Here is a 15,781-nt window from a genome sequence, read left to right on the forward strand (position 1 = left end):
AAAGGTACATTACACAATAGAGAATAGGAAAGAGTCAGTGCTTCACAAAGTTCAGTGTCTTCCCCATGGCCCCCACTCCCACAAGACAGGGTCTCACTATGTAGCTCTGGCTATCCCAGAACTCACTATGTAGACCAGGCTAGCTGGGAACTCACAACCTCTGCCTCCTGAATGCTGGGATCATGACTACACCCACCTACTACTCTTTTGTTGAAAACAAGACACTAGAGAACTGGGCACTGTCACTTTGTTGGCTTTACCTCAGGAATGTAATGGAGCCCCTTTAGACAGCTGAGTTGGGAACAGTCCTGACATATTCCTTACATGCGTAACCATGTCAAGAATTCTTAGAGCTGGGCTTGGTAATCACACCTTTAATTCCATCACTTGGGAGGCAGAGGAAGGCAGAGCTCTGTGAGTTCAAGGCCAGCCTGGTCGATGCAGAGAAACCCTGTCTCAAAAAAAAAAAAAAAAAAACTTAGATGTTTTAATATTTCGCCCCCAGTCGGTTCACTATTTGGATAGACTCAGTGTGGCCTTGATGGGGGAAGCATGTCACTGGGGATAGGCTTTGAGGTTTCAACGCCATATGTCATTCCCAGTTTGCTCTCTCAGCTTGCTGCTCCAGACATCACACCTTCCTGGTGCCAGGCCTTCCTGCTATAGTGATGGACTCAGCTCTCTGGAACTATAAACCCAAATAAACCCTTCCTTCTGTAAATTGTCTTGGTCAAGGGTTATACTTAAGAAAGGATCATACACGATCGCATCACAGTAAACATGAAGCAACACACCACTTGTCTCACTAATGCAAATATCTTCAATCATAACTGGGTTTTTCCCCCCAAGGAGCAAAAAACCTTGTTTCAATCTTCAGCAAGAGAAAGAAAAGATTATCCTTCAGCAAATTTACCAGCTTGGCAGTCTCCATGAGCATTCTGTTGGTGACCAGCATTACAGAGGTAACACTCTGGTGAAAAGGACTAGTCAAATGACATAAGCACCACTGCCACGAGCTGCGCTGTCCGTTTTTTATTAGAAAACAAAATTCCTTAACTACCTGTCTTAGGGTTACTACTGCTGTGATGACACACCATGACAAAGCAACTTGAGGAGGAGAGGGTTTCTTTGGTTTACACTTCCCCATCACTGTTCATCATCATAGGACGTCAGGACAGGAACCTGGAGTCAGGAGCAGATACTGAGGCCATGAAGGGGTGTTGCTTACTGGCTTGCTAAACTCACTTCCTTATAGAACTCAGGGCCACCTGTTCAGAGATGGTACCACCCACAAGGGGCTGGGTCCTCCCATACCAATCATTAATTAAAGAAATGCCCTACAGGCTTCCCTACAGTCCAATCTCATGGAGACATTTTCTCAGTTGAAGCTCCCTCCTCTCTGGAGACTCTAGCTTGTGTCAAATTGACATAAGACTAGCCAGCATACCACCAGAATCATTTTAGAGTCAATCTGATTTATTTCAAGCCTAGGAATAATGGCTCACAAATGTCTATATGGCTGTTTTCTCTCATATAACTTTACAACAAGGGATTCAATCTCAAATTACACGTTTATCAGGGTTAACAAAGTGCTGGCAGCCTCTAGCCTCTGCCTGTGGTAAATCACTAAAAGAGAAATTTAAATGAAGAACTACAAATTCCACGTTTTTCAAGATGGGAAGAGAGCTCCCCAAAGCAACAGCTTCTGTCAGAGCAATGAACTATTTTCTCGAGAGAGGCATGAACTCCGCTGTGCTACTGTTTTTGTTACCTCATTTTAGAACTTCACAGTTGTAGCTGACTGGGCTGAAGAATCAGCCAGCTGTATTAATTAAAACAGCAGCTTGCATCAATGCCATTAGCTATCAGTGCAAAGCTTTGAAGTCTGTTTAATTTTCTTGGTAGACAGCAAGAAAATTAAATAGCTTTTCTTTTCCTGCTCTTTAAACAGTCAACAAATTATTCTGTTCAACCAAGTACAAATGAACACTTTTAAAGCTTTTGATAACTGAAAATTCCTGTCTCTGTTCTTGTGTCCGAGCCCAATTTAGTAATCAAAGCATCAACAATGTCCTAAAAAAGAGAGGTCAATCTGTTAGAGCAAGACAGATTCATCCAAGCACTGAAGACATAGAGGATATGAAAGAATCCTTGTTCAAACAACAAAGCTTTTCTCCACTCTTGCAAACAAGGCCACTTCAAGGAGATATTTTACTATTAATTTAGCCACTCCATGATTGACATTAAGTATTACTTAGTAACTCAGATCTGAATTTTGTTGAAGTTCTATCTGACACAGGCACCCCAAAGCTACTGGGCTCTACGGGGCAGCTGTGTGAACCTTCCTGTGTCCTCCTCTGTAAGCAAAATGCTGCTGCAATGCTGCATAGCAACAGGATGTTAGCACACTGCACAGAGACGCCGACAGTGCTTATCTTCTGCATCATCTGGTGCACGCAGAGAAAACTTCTAACAACCGGGAAATGTTCCCAGCTGCAGCTTAAATGAACAGTGGCCAGGGGCATCTAGACCTCCCTTTTTTAATTCATTTAACATAAAGGAAGTAATAATATGCATACACTTTATTAACGACACTTCCTCCAATCTTGGAAGATAAGACTAATCTGTTTTTCTTTCTGAAGATGCCAGTGGGCAGTGGCATATCCTTGGAAGCTTTGAGTTCAAGGCCAGTCTGGCCTTCAGAGCATTCCAGGACAGCCAGGGCTACACAGAGAAACCCAGTCTCGAAACACAAAACAAAAAAGAGAACTAAACATAAATACAAATCCTGTGTAGACTCTTTCAGGTGACCATAAAAACAAAAGCAGAAACCCACTAGTACAGAAGTTGGGGAAAATACTGGTAATAAATGTGCAGTAATATATAAAGAATCCACTGAACAGACTAAAATAATAAAAATTATTTTCTCTATTAAAGGTTTTAAAAAATGAACAATAGTAATGTGAAAATAAAGTTTCATTTGCATTTGTTGGCAAATTTGTTCTTAAAAAATTGAGAACTTTCTTAGGGACATTTATGCCCCTTGACCCATCATTCTACCCTCCTCCCCCTTTTTTTTGAAGGCAGGGCCTCTCTATTATGTAGCCCTTCTGTCTTAGAACTCACTGTGTAGACCAAGCTGGTCTCCAACTCACAGACATCCACCTGCATCTGCCTCCAAAGGGGTGAGCCAGGCCATTACCCCTAGCTCCATTATGCCATCCTTAAAATATGAAATAGGATCAGTTTTAGACACTAAAAAATGAACTCAATCTTATGTCAAAAACAAATGAATACACAATAATTAAAATGATTAAATGTAAATAAAATGAAAGACACTTGAAAATGCCTCTATTAAATTTGAACAATAGAGGAAAGTGGAAACGAAATATTTCCCAAACAAAAGGGAAAATGTAAAATTATGCATACATCACCATGTTAAAAATGCAAACAGTAGAAAATGGATTTAAAATGGTGTAGGTAAGCATTATTTTCTTTCCCCTCTACACATTATATTAAATTTCCCACAAACTATCTGTAATTGACTATAAACAGATCTTTCCTGATGTGGGAAGTCCTGTGTCTATGTCAATAAAGCACTGTTGGCCAATAGGGAACCAAGATAGGTGGGCCTAGGAGTCCAGGAGGACTCTGGGTAGGAGAAACACAGGGAGTCAAGATGTAACGCCATGGAGTAGGAAGCCCGGAAACTTCTCTGGTAAGAAGATTAGCAATTATGGGGTAATTACTTAAGAAACAAGCAAGACCAACAGCTTCATAATTAATATAGCCTCCTGTGTGTTTATTTGGGGCTGATGCGGCTCTAGAACCAGGCTGGTGGGAAGGCTTCTCTCAAGGAAAAGGCTTCCCTTTACACTTTCCAAAAAAAAAAAAAAAAAAAAAAAGGACTGGAAGCAGGAGAGATGGCTGAGCAGTAAGAGAACTGACTCTTAACCCAGAGGACCCAGGTTTATTCCCAGCACCCACATGGCAGCTCACAAATGTCTGGAACTCCAGTTCCAAGAGTATCAGACAGTCTCTTAGACATGCATGCAGACAAAACACCCACATGCATAAACTTTTTTTTTTTTTTTGGTGTTTTTGAGACAGGGTTTCTCTATGTAGTTTTTGAGCCTGTCCTGAACTTGCTCTGTAGACCAGGCTGGTCTGGAACTCACAAAGATCCACCTGCCTCTGCCTCCCAAGAGGATAAAAAAAATTTTTTTGATTTTTTGAGACAGGGTTTCTCTGTGGCTTTGGAGGCTGTCCTGGAACTAGCTCTTGTATGTGCATCATGTACATGCCTGGTACCCATGGGGGCCAGAAGAAGGCATAACATCCCAGAATGGAGTTAGGGATGGTTGTGAACCATCCTGTGGTGCTGGAAAGCAAATATCTGCAAGAACACATGCTAACTCCTGCACTGTCTCACGAGCCCCTGAATACATTTCTTAAAAGGAGGTCTGCTCCTTTACTGAGTGCTTTTAAACACTGCATTTTGAGGTCTTATAACTAGCTGAAATGCTTTTCAGTCTCCTACACTCTGTCATGTGCATTTACTTCAACTGGTCACTGTCATCTGTAGACAGCTGAGAAAACCAGCAGACCCCTCAAGAGGCTCTCACAACTCTAATGTGGGTTGAAAATGTGTGTGTGTGTGTGTGTGTGTGTGTGTGTGTGTGTGTGTGTGTGTGTGTGTGTGTGTGTGTGTGTTTTCCAGACAGGGTTTCTCTGTGTAGCTTTGGAGCCTTTCCTGGAACTAGCTCTTGTAGATCAGGCTGGTCTCGAACTCACAGAGATCTGGCTGCCTCTGCCTCCCAAGTGCTGGGATTAAAGGCGTGTGCCACCACACATGGCATGATAATGTGTAAATTTTAAGTCTCAAAGTGACATTTGGAAGATTTCATACAAAAACTCAGATTTCCAGTTCTGGAAAAACAAAGCTTTGGCAGTATCAGACAGCTATGTATCAAATAACAGGTGGTTTTCTGTTCATCACAGCTCTCCCTCATTACTCCCTAATGACTCTGGGCAGACAGTAAAGGTCAGCTGCCATGTATTAGGACACTGAACTTTCTCATCTATTTCTTTGTTTAAGACAGGGAAGATTGCTATGCTGCTCCAGCTGACCCTCAATGTCTAGGCTCAAGTGATGCTCTTGTTTCCACCTCCAGCTTTGTCCTACCCACTTAAACTGCTGGATCTCATGACCGGAGTGACTGCTCAGCTCTTGGTGTTGCTTGATTTTCCATACAATTACCTAGCTGAATCAGTCAGAGATCAACCAGGAAAGAGAAACCATAAAGTCACTTGAACATAAAGAATAACTTTAACAGGGGACTAAAGCAATGGGGAACTGGAGAGTTAGAAACAACTCTAAAGAAAATACAAGTAGCAAATACAAGGAGTGGCTGCCACCTAAGGACAGAGATAAGAATGTCTCAAAAATAAATAAAATAAGAAGACTGAGGCCCAAACAATGCGGAAGAGGGCATGGCTAGGGTCCAATGAATAGCAGAGGTTTCTGAGTAACTATACTGGTAGAACTTGCTGGAAACAAGCACTCCAGGGCACTGGGAAAAGCTGTTCATGGGTTTCTCACTGGAGACTATCCTATAAAACCACCCAGGAGGGGTGCCAATGGAAACTGATGCCTGTTGAGGGCGCGAGCAGCTGTGTATGTCCCAAGAGCCTAGGCTGAACATCCAACTGCAGAGTAGGAGCTAGGCACAGAGAAATATGCCCAGAGGGGCTAAGACTCCAGGCATGCTACAGGCCCTGCCAGAGCTCACTGTATGGAGAGGCTGGTCTCCTACAGAAATCAGTGCCAGAGAACAGCCTAGGAGCCTGCTGAGCAAGCATGTCAGAACCAAAAGGTAATACCTCCCTCTTATAATTTCTCTGCAGTATCCTCTACGGACAAGGAGCTAACAACCTGCCAGCTGGCAAAAGACATATTTAGAGGGCACACATGTTTGCAGAGAGGATGGTGAAGACTGAACTTAGAACAAAAGGCACTCAACTGATAACTGGCATGCTAGTTTACTAGAAAAAGCAGGAGCTATGTGAGAACCAAGGGCAAGAGAGAACAAACAAAATGACTAATGGCACACTTGCTAGTTCTTTGCACTAACTAAGTTCCGGGATGGCCGAGTTCTGGACAGGAAAGTTAGCACCGATATTCTTCTTCCATCACTGTGTAACTAGCAGTTGTCAAGTACTTAGTAAACCATGCACATTATACTCTAATCCTTTTGCATATGTCAGCTCAGTTAACCCTGCCAACAATCCTATGAGGTAGGTACTTCTATTATCCCCACTGAACAGTTTGGGAAACAGGCCTAAAAGCTAATGTACCTAGCCTCATATAGTCAGTAAATGGCAGAGCAGTGGCTTACACCGTTGAAGTCTAGTCCCAGAGTTTATACTCTTAATCATCATGCTAAACTGCCTGTTGGTAAAACTTGTTTTGTTGTTTAACAGGTTTTTTTGCTTTTAGCTAATATTCTCCCATTTGCCTATCAAATGCATAAAGAAATAAGGTTGAGTGTACAGCTAGATGGAGAGCCCAGGATTAGTTAGATTATAAATACCTAGAATGAGGGCAGCAAGGAGAAACTTCCCATGATTGGCATAATCATCTAGACCCTGTCACTCCAAATCTCATATAATTGAGACAGAAGAATTTCTAACCCAATAACCCAACTAATTCTAATTCTGGCTCAGGAAGTTAGAAATCAAATACTAGTATTCAAGGGTAATTGAGAAGCTATTCTTTTTTTTCCTCTTTATTTGTTTTATTAAAATAAGTGTCCTAATATGTAGCCCTGGCTTGACTGTAACTCACTGTGTAGACTAGGCCAAGCTTGAACTCAAAACTCCACATGCCTCTGTCCATGAGCTGAGACTAAAGGCTTGAGTCTCCCTCTCCCTCTCCCTCTCTCTCTCTCTCATTGAAAGAATGCTCCTGCTATATAGATCTGAATGGCTTTGCACTCAAATCTGCCTTTGACAACCCATCACCCATCTCACCTGGGATGACAGGATTATTATACCTTGCTAAGGGTTCTGAAATTCCACCATAGAGTCTAAGTACCACACTCAGCACTATTTTTTGTAACCTGGAATTTCAAACTGAGTCATGGTAGATATTAAGTCTCATCATTTAAAAAAAGCCTCATCTCTAAATTTTTCAATTATGGGGTTGGGGATATGGCTCACAGTTTGGTAAAATGAAGACTATTTTTATCATGCAAGTAAATTTTAATTATGCATATACATATAACATCTTAGAGGAAATAAAACTGTCATAAAAATATTGAATCTGATTATATTCTAACTTTGTCTCATTCAAACTTAGTTTTATGAGCCATAGAGTATTACAAAACAATAGTCTGTAGTTCAGAACTGAGGAAAGACATGTTACTGGCTGCTTTCCACATAAAGGATAAATAAATTTACTGAGGTAAAATTTAAAGTCTTAGAACTCAGAAATGAAATTCAAAAGAGACACAAACGATTGCATTCTCACAAGGGAATAAAAGAGTAAGATACCAGACAAAGCAAAAAGTCCTAGAAATGCTACTTGGTCACACCCACCACAAACGGGACCGATTGCCAGAGAAAATGCAAACTGAACAAACTTGTTCTTCAAACACATAGCCTTTTATTTAGTGATTAAGTCAAAACACCCAGAGATACCTATTATGAATGAATCACTTATAATAAAACACAAAGAAAACTTCAAAATGTAGAAGGACAAAACAAAGCTTAAACTATTATTTAAATAAAGGAAGAAAAAGACAGTTAAATGCCAAGAAGACTGCCCCAAAGTGGGGAGGCTGTAGGACAAAGCCTGGTCTCTCTAAGGGAAATATTACCCATGACTATTAAGGCCAACCATCACAAGACCTCTGCAGTACAAACAAATACTGAAAAGTTTCTGCGATTGTGAAGGAGATGAGTGGGAAGCTAGCTCCCTCATTAATAGACATTTGTTCTCAGCTGGGCAGTGGTGGCAAATGCCTTAAACCCCAGTACTCAGAGACAGAGGCAGGAGGATTTCTGTGAGTTCAAGGCTAGCCAGATCTACAGAGCTAGTTACAGGATAGCCAAGACTAAGCAAGGAAACCCTTGTCTGGGAGGTGGGGGAGGGGGAGAAATTTGTTTCCAAATAAAAAGTAAAGATTATCAATCAGGCTGGGAGAAGTGGCGAATGCCTTTAATCCCACTCAGGAGGCAGAAGGGCATCTATGAGTTTGAGGTCAGCTTGAAGGGAATCTATGAGTTTGAGGTCAGCCTGATCTACATAGTGAGTGCCAGGATAGCCAGGGCTACAAAAAGAGACCTAATAAGTTGCTGTTGTTGAGAGGGGAGGAAAGGGAAGGGGAGGGGAGGGAAGGGAAGGGAAGGGAAGGGGAGGGGAGGGGAGGGGAGGAGAGGGGTGGAGGGGGAGGAGGAAGTACAGAGGGAGGGTCAACTAAAATTAAGGGTATATGAAAAAGTCTTAGGAAACCTAATTAATGCAAGCTAGTAAGAAAGAGGGGAAGAGAGAAAGAAAGGAAGAAAGAGAGAGACAGAGAATGAGAAAGAAGGAAAGAAAGGAAGGAAGGAAGAAAGAAAAGAAAGAAAATGGAAGTACCCTATAAAGACAGATAAGTTTCTTCCAAAAACTGTAAGTTATTAAATGAAAATTCCACTACCAAGGGTGGTGTGCTGGCTAGTTTTAAGTTAACTTGATGCAAGCTAGTTTTCAGAAAGGAGCCTCATCTGAGAAAATGTTTGCATAAGATTGGACTGTAGGCAAGCCTGTAGGGAATTTTCTTAATTAGTGATTGATGTGGGAGAGCCCAGCCCCTTGTGGGTGGTGCCAACCTCTGGACAGGTGGCCCTGGGTTCTATAAGAAAGCAGGTTGAGCAAGCCAGTAAGCAAGCCCTGTGTGAGTTCCTGCCCTGATTTCCTTTGGTGATGAACGTGATATTAAGTGTAAGTCAAATAAACCCTTTCCTCCTCCAGTGCTTTCTTTGATCACGGTGTTTCAGCACAACAGTAGGAACCCTAAGGCAGGTGGGCCACCTCTACCAGTGGTTGGTCAAGGAGACCTCTGAGGACCCTCAAACAACATAAGCATTTGGCATGACTGTTGGTTGCCCACCAGAACTAGATAAGACCCTGGTGCTAAAGACAACATATATACTGTGGTTGCAGGAACAATAAATCAAGCTGGAACTGAGCTGGATGCTTCTTTGCTGTTAGCTAGAGCACATAGTGCCAGAGGATGCCACGCAGGCTCCTGGAGGAGAATCATCACTCCCCGTCTCACTTAGCTGTTAATCCTACACCACCAATCAGCCAGGCAAGAAGTGCCCACTGGTGCAATAGGGACAAGTCAGTAAGGGGAGTAACCCTGATCTGAGCTGAGATCGTCTCCACAGGAGGGCAAATCTACATGACGGGTATGTCATAAACACTAGTGGGTAAGTTACTGCTACTGTTTTGCTAGATGGGTGTGATGTGCCCATTAAATTGCTGTCTAAATAATGACATTTATACCCATAGATTAGTGCTGCTGTTAGCTTTGGTCAGAAAAGCTTCTTTCTAGTAATAACTGAGAGACTCTTAACTCAAAGTGCTGAGGATAAGAAACTGCTGAGTGACCTGCCATAAATGGGACTTCTATATCACCCTCTCCAAATTTCAAGGAACACTGGAAGAGAGGATAGAAAGAATTTAAGAGCATAGGAATGAATGGAGTGAGGGAGAAGCTGCTTTCAGAACATCACATCACCATTGTACTCCTGATCTCAATGCAGCTGTCAACATCCTGTCATGAAAGGGAAAAGGGCTCATGAACCACCCCCAAGGTCACCTCCTGTGGAACACACAAGCAGGTAATGGCAGCTGGAAGGGGGGGCTGATTAAGTCACAGCCCAGCCCCTTATTGTCTGTCTATCTAAGGGTAGTTAATGACTAGTTCAGGATGAGGAGAAATTTCTTCAGTGGTATAGCTACAAGTAAGGAGCCTGTGCCTGTTATTAACCCCCACCCAGGGTCCTGTAAGCAAGCCTAATGAAGCTCACGGGGTCATACGAGCATGAGAGAGTGGGAAAGGAAGGGGAGCAAGCAAGAGCAATGAGGGTGTATATGATAAAAACATACATATGCATAATACTTCATAATGAAACCCTCTGCCATGTGTAATTAACAAATGCTATTAAAGTAAATTTTTAAAATTGTAAATCGGGTTCCTCCCTGTTCCAGAGACAGCTGTATCTTCTTGTGCAGTGCCAGCCTCATCCCTGAGACATGGTGAAGGTGGCATGAACAGATTTGGCTGCCTTCACCTCTGGCAAAGTGGAAATTGTAGCCATCGAGGACCCCTTCATGGACCTCAACCACATGGCATACATGTTCCAGTAGAACTTCACTCACAGCAAGTTTCAAGTCACAGTCAAAGCTGAGAACAGGAAACTTGCCACAACGGGAAGACAGTTTCCATCTTCTGGGAGGGAGACTCCGCCAACATCAAATATGGTGATACTGGTTCTGAGTATGTTGTGGAGTCTTCACCACCATTGAGAAGGCTGGGCCCCACTTAAAGGGTGGAGCCAAAAGAGTCATCATTTCTACCCCTTCTGCTGATGACCCCATATTTGTGATGAGTGTGAACCAAGGGATGACAACTCAAAGATTGTCAGCAGTGCCTCCTGCAGCACCAACTGCAGCACCCCCTGGCCAAGGCCATTTGTGTCAACTTTTTCACTGTGGAGGGACTCATGGCCACAGTCCATGACATCGCTGCCACCCAGAAGACGGTGGATGGCCCCTCTGGGAAGCTGTGGTGTAATGGCTGTAGGCTTCCCAGAACACCATCTCTACATTCACTTGCCAAAGCTATGGACACGGTCATCCCGAGCTGAATAGGACGCTCAGTGGCATGGCCTTCCGTGTTCCTACCTCAATATGTCTGTTGTGGAGCCAACATGCCACCTGGAGAAAGTTTCCAAGTATGATGACACCGAGAAGGCAGTGAAGCAGGCATCTGAGGGACCACTAAAGGATGTCCTGAGCTACACTAAGGCTATCTCCTGCGACTTTAACCTTGACACTCACTCTTCCACCTTTGATGCTGGGCTGCGTTGCTTTCAATGACAACTGTGTAAAGTTCATTTCCCAGTATGACAATGAATGTGGCTACAGCAACAGGATGGTTAACCTCATGGTCTCCAAGGAGTGAGAAGCTCTGTGTGGACAGAGGTTTCTGTCCCACCCAGTCCTGCAGCCATTCAGTCCCAAATAAACACACAGAGGCTTATATTAATTATTAACTATTTGGCCAATAGCTCAGGCTTCTTATTGGCTAGCTCTCTCTTAATTATTAACCCATTTCTATTAATCTGTGTATCTCCACGTAGTCTTGGCTTAACAGTGATGACCAGGCCCCTTTCTCGCTCTGCAGTTACATGGCATCTCTTTAGAGACTCACTCTCTGCCTTCCTCTTACAAGTATTCTCCTAGTCTGGTAGCCCTGCCTATATTTCCTGCCTGGTTACATTTGCCGAAACATCTTACTCATCAACCAATAAGAGAAGCATATATTCTCAGCATTCAGATGGACATACCCCATCAGCTCTGGACTGCACACCCCAGCAAGAGCATGAGAGGAAGAGGCCCTCAGATGCTGAGGAGTCCCTGTTCCTATCAGCTCCCAACACTGGGCATATCCCCTCACAATTTCCATCCCAGACCCCCAGAAGAAGGCAAGGAGCTTACAGAGCCCTACTCACTTGAATATCATAAATAAAGTTGCTGCACACCTTCCCCAATTATAAATCAGATGAAGATCTTAAAAGTTTTAAAGGCAGAATTGAAAACCCTCCTGCACATTTCAAATGTCCTCACCACATTCTAGACATAGGTTATGCTTATTCACTACAGCCTATAAGACTGGCGCAGATGAGATCTGAGTGTTGAACTCCTGGCTCAAGCAATGACACTGATTTGGATTGCTATTGTTGATTTTGAGATTATAATTACATTTCTTCCTCTTTTCCTTTCTTCCCTCCAAATCCTTCCATATACTCCTCCTTGCTTTCTTCAAATTCATGTCTTTTTTCAGTTTTATATATATGTATACTTATATATATTATATATATATATATACATACATAAATACACATTATTCCCGAATATAACTTGCTCAGTCTGTATAAGCTTGTTTGTATGTATGTCTTCAGGGCTGACCATATGTTGTCAAATAACCTATGTATGCTCTTCCTTGCTGGTTTGGTTTTTGAAGCAGGTGTCTCTAAGTAGCTCAGGCTTGCTAGAAACTCCCTATGCAGCAGAGACTGGACCTCAAATTTGTGATCTTCCTGACTCAATCTCTGGGTGCTGGGATTACACCCCTGTCCTGATGATACCAAGAAACCTAGTGTCTCATCCCTCTGAGATGGTGAGTTAGCCGCACTGTGCTCTACAATCATCATTTGCCTACTATGGACTCTCAACAGATGAAAACTAAAGCTGCCCTCACACACAAAAAAAGTCCCAAAACTGAAAGTCTTCAGAAACTTTTATAACAATACAATTGTTACAATTGAAGGAATAATTTAACCCATGGGATTGTATTGATACGACTTTTTTCCCCCACTTTATTTCATTTTTGCAAACATACTGGTCTGGGTTGGAATGGAAATTTAAAACAAAAATAATCCTCAGGCAATCAACCTAAAATCCCACTCTGGCCATCTGTATCTACTTCACCCATCAATCAGGGCAGCTGCTGAGTGTAAACTAGGTAAAACAGATTCAGCCTGCTTCCGCAGCATTGTCACTAACCACCAAAGAAAGCTGCTCCTTAGCAACTGAATCTAAAAACACAAGATGCCACACAGGATCTCATTTATGGAAGTCTAGTTTTTCACTTCCCCATACGCTGAAAAATTAGCATCTTCATTACCACATTATATAAATTATATAATTATATAAATTATATAATTAACAATTAAAATTTTTTTGTTTCATAAACCAAAAATTCATGAAGGGACAGTTTCCAGGCCTAAGGGCAAAGAAAGCCACACAAATGTGGAGAAAGGTGGTTTGCAAATGAGAAAATGAGGGGAAATCAATGTCATACACTTTTTAATGGTCAGCTGTAACACGTGGACTCCGCCACAGTAATTTCAGACCACTCATTTCTAACATTAATGCTGTAAGAATTAATAGGCCCACCAGACATCTGACTTTATTTCTGTATTGAGAAATTCTTCAGATAGGCATGGAGGTGCATATTTTTAATTCCAGCTTTAAGGGAGGGAGAGATAGGTATATCCTTATGAATTTGAGGCCAGTTTGGTCTACAGAGTGAGTTTCAGGGCAGCCAGGGCTACACAGAGAAACCCTGCCTCAGAAAACAGACAGCTGGGCAGTGGTGATGCGCACCACACTGGAGCAGAGGCAGATAGAGGCAGGCAGACCCTGAGCCAGCCTGGCCTACAAAGTGAGTTCCAGGACAGACAGGGCTGCTACACAGAGACGCCCTGTCTGAAAAAACAAACAAACCAAAATTTCAAAAACCAAGTTTGAAAAAAGAAAATTTGCCAGGCGTGGTGTTGCATGCCTTTAACCCCAAAACTGGGAGGCAGAGACAGGTGGATCTCTGAGTTCAAGGCCAGTCTGGTCTCCAGAGAGAGTTCCAAGCTACACAGAGAAACAACAACAACAAAACAAAAAAGAAACAAACAAAGGAAAACAACAGAAAGAAAGCCAAAAACCAATTTATGAATTGCTTACTTCAATTAAGCCAGGCCTAGTGGTGTATACCTTTAGACCTTGAGAGGAGGAGGCAGGCAGATAGATCTCTGTGAGTTTGAGGCCAGCCAGGTCTACAGAGAGTCTCAGGCCAGCCATGGCTATACAGTGAGACCTTGTCACAGAACAACAAAAGCCTAAGTAAATTTTACCTCAGTTAAAATATTTAAATATACAAATCAATCCAAACCTCACAAATGTCACCATAATAATAGCAATCCAATTCTAACACAATGGTAAGAAAATTGGGGCTGGAGAGATGATAGTGGTTAAGAGAACTGCTGCTCTTCTAGTAGATCTGAGTTCGATTCCCAGAACCCACATGGTGGACCACAATCATCTGTTACACTAGTTCTAAGAGAACTGATGCTCTCTTCTGGCCTCCAAGAGCACCAGGTACACACATGGTACACAGATATCCAGGTACACAAAACACCCATGCACATAAAATAAGTATTTTAAAAGAAAGAAAGAAAGAAAATATGATAGAGGGAAAGGTCAGAAAGCCTAGGCAGGAAGGTAACCCAAAAGAGAGGCTTCATTGGTCAAGGAGAACTGTGTGTGTGACACATCACCTGCTGTCTAGCTCTATCCAACTGCTACCTTGACCAAAGAGGGAAAACCAGCAATCTTGCTAATCTAACAGAGCAAGTCTGTGGGTTGGATCGTCTATGAGCTATAGTGCATGTACTATGAACCCTTGCCACGATGGACAGTGGCTGACAACGGCTCTGAGTCAGAGCAGCTCATTCTCATTCCAAGATACTTGAACTCTTTCAAATTACACAGCCTGTTTCCTTGATTGTAGCGCAGTGAGTCTGCTGTTGTGGGTTTTGTCTGTGTTGGTGCTATATACCAAACCTAGGCCTTGCAATTCTAGGCAAACCTTACTATCTGGCTATATCCCAGTCCTTTCAGTGAGTCAAGTTAGGATAGATAGATAGATATCTTTTTTCTTTAAGTGTTATTGTTAGAAGTTAGAGAGATGGCTGAACAGTTAAAAGCACTGCCTACTCTTCCAGAGGACCCAGGTTCAATTCCCAGCACCCACATAGTGGCTCATAACCCTTTGCAACTTCAGTTTCAGGGGACCCCAGGACTTCTTCTGGCCTCCAACGAAGCCAGGCATGCATGTAGTACACAGACATAAATGCAGGCAAACTATCCATACACATATACAAAATAAAACTAAATAACTCAGTGTTCTCATTACATCCCAAAGGGCACAGGAGAAAAGGGCAATGGAAACGGGAGAGACAAGTCAAGTAAAGCATCCTTCTCCCTGGCCGAAGGCTCTGCTTTCCCCGCTGCCTTTCCGTTGGTTTGTTTGTTTCCATCAAAGCCTTCTCTTCCAACTCTCTTCAAGGTCTACCTCATGCCTCATCTTCCTTTGAGGGAAGCACACCTTTCAGGAACAGAACTTCGGCAAGGGCTGATTTTAGGGCCGATGTTGAAAACAAAGCATGAAATTCTCTTGACTGGAGTAGTTTTTCTCCCTAAACCATTGAGCACTGTGTACCTAGGGAACTCTTTTAAGACAATCTAAAGTGTGTATCTTTTCTCCTCCCCAGCTAACCTCTGTTTAAGGGAAGACAACCTAACAAATGAACCAAAGCGTCCAAACATTAACAATAAAGTTTATTTCTAAGCAAACAGATATGAAAATAATCTCAGAATATCCATTCCAGTCCTTGGTTTCCTTGAAAGGAAATGATAATAACAAACCACTTTAGTTTAGTTTTGGTTTTTTTCTCACACTGATTGCAGTGCTGGCCACCTAAACTTTCCTCAAAAAACATTCATAATTTCTCAAAAAACTGCTATACTGATTTTGACTCACATGGAAAAAGTCATAGTCTCCATTTGTTTTTATATGGTACTTTGATTCATTGAAACCCCTGGGAACCATCAGAATGTAACTATAGTGCAAATGCACAGGGCCCCAAACATTTTTGTATAAATTTCAGA

At 42.4% G+C, this 15,781-nt stretch overlaps 1 protein-coding gene across 2 annotated transcripts in view; it reads right to left on the reverse strand.

The window, feature by feature from the left end:
- Slc39a9 (solute carrier family 39 member 9) overlaps positions 1 to 15,781 on the reverse strand; it is a 38,772-nt gene that overhangs the window by 21,788 nt on the left and 1,203 nt on the right. The gene's annotated exons all lie outside the window — the stretch shown is intronic.

Source organism: Mesocricetus auratus, unplaced genomic scaffold, assembly GCF_017639785.1.
Source record: "Mesocricetus auratus isolate SY011 unplaced genomic scaffold, BCM_Maur_2.0 Super-Scaffold_15014, whole genome shotgun sequence".
NCBI lineage: Eukaryota > Metazoa > Chordata > Mammalia > Rodentia > Cricetidae > Mesocricetus > Mesocricetus auratus.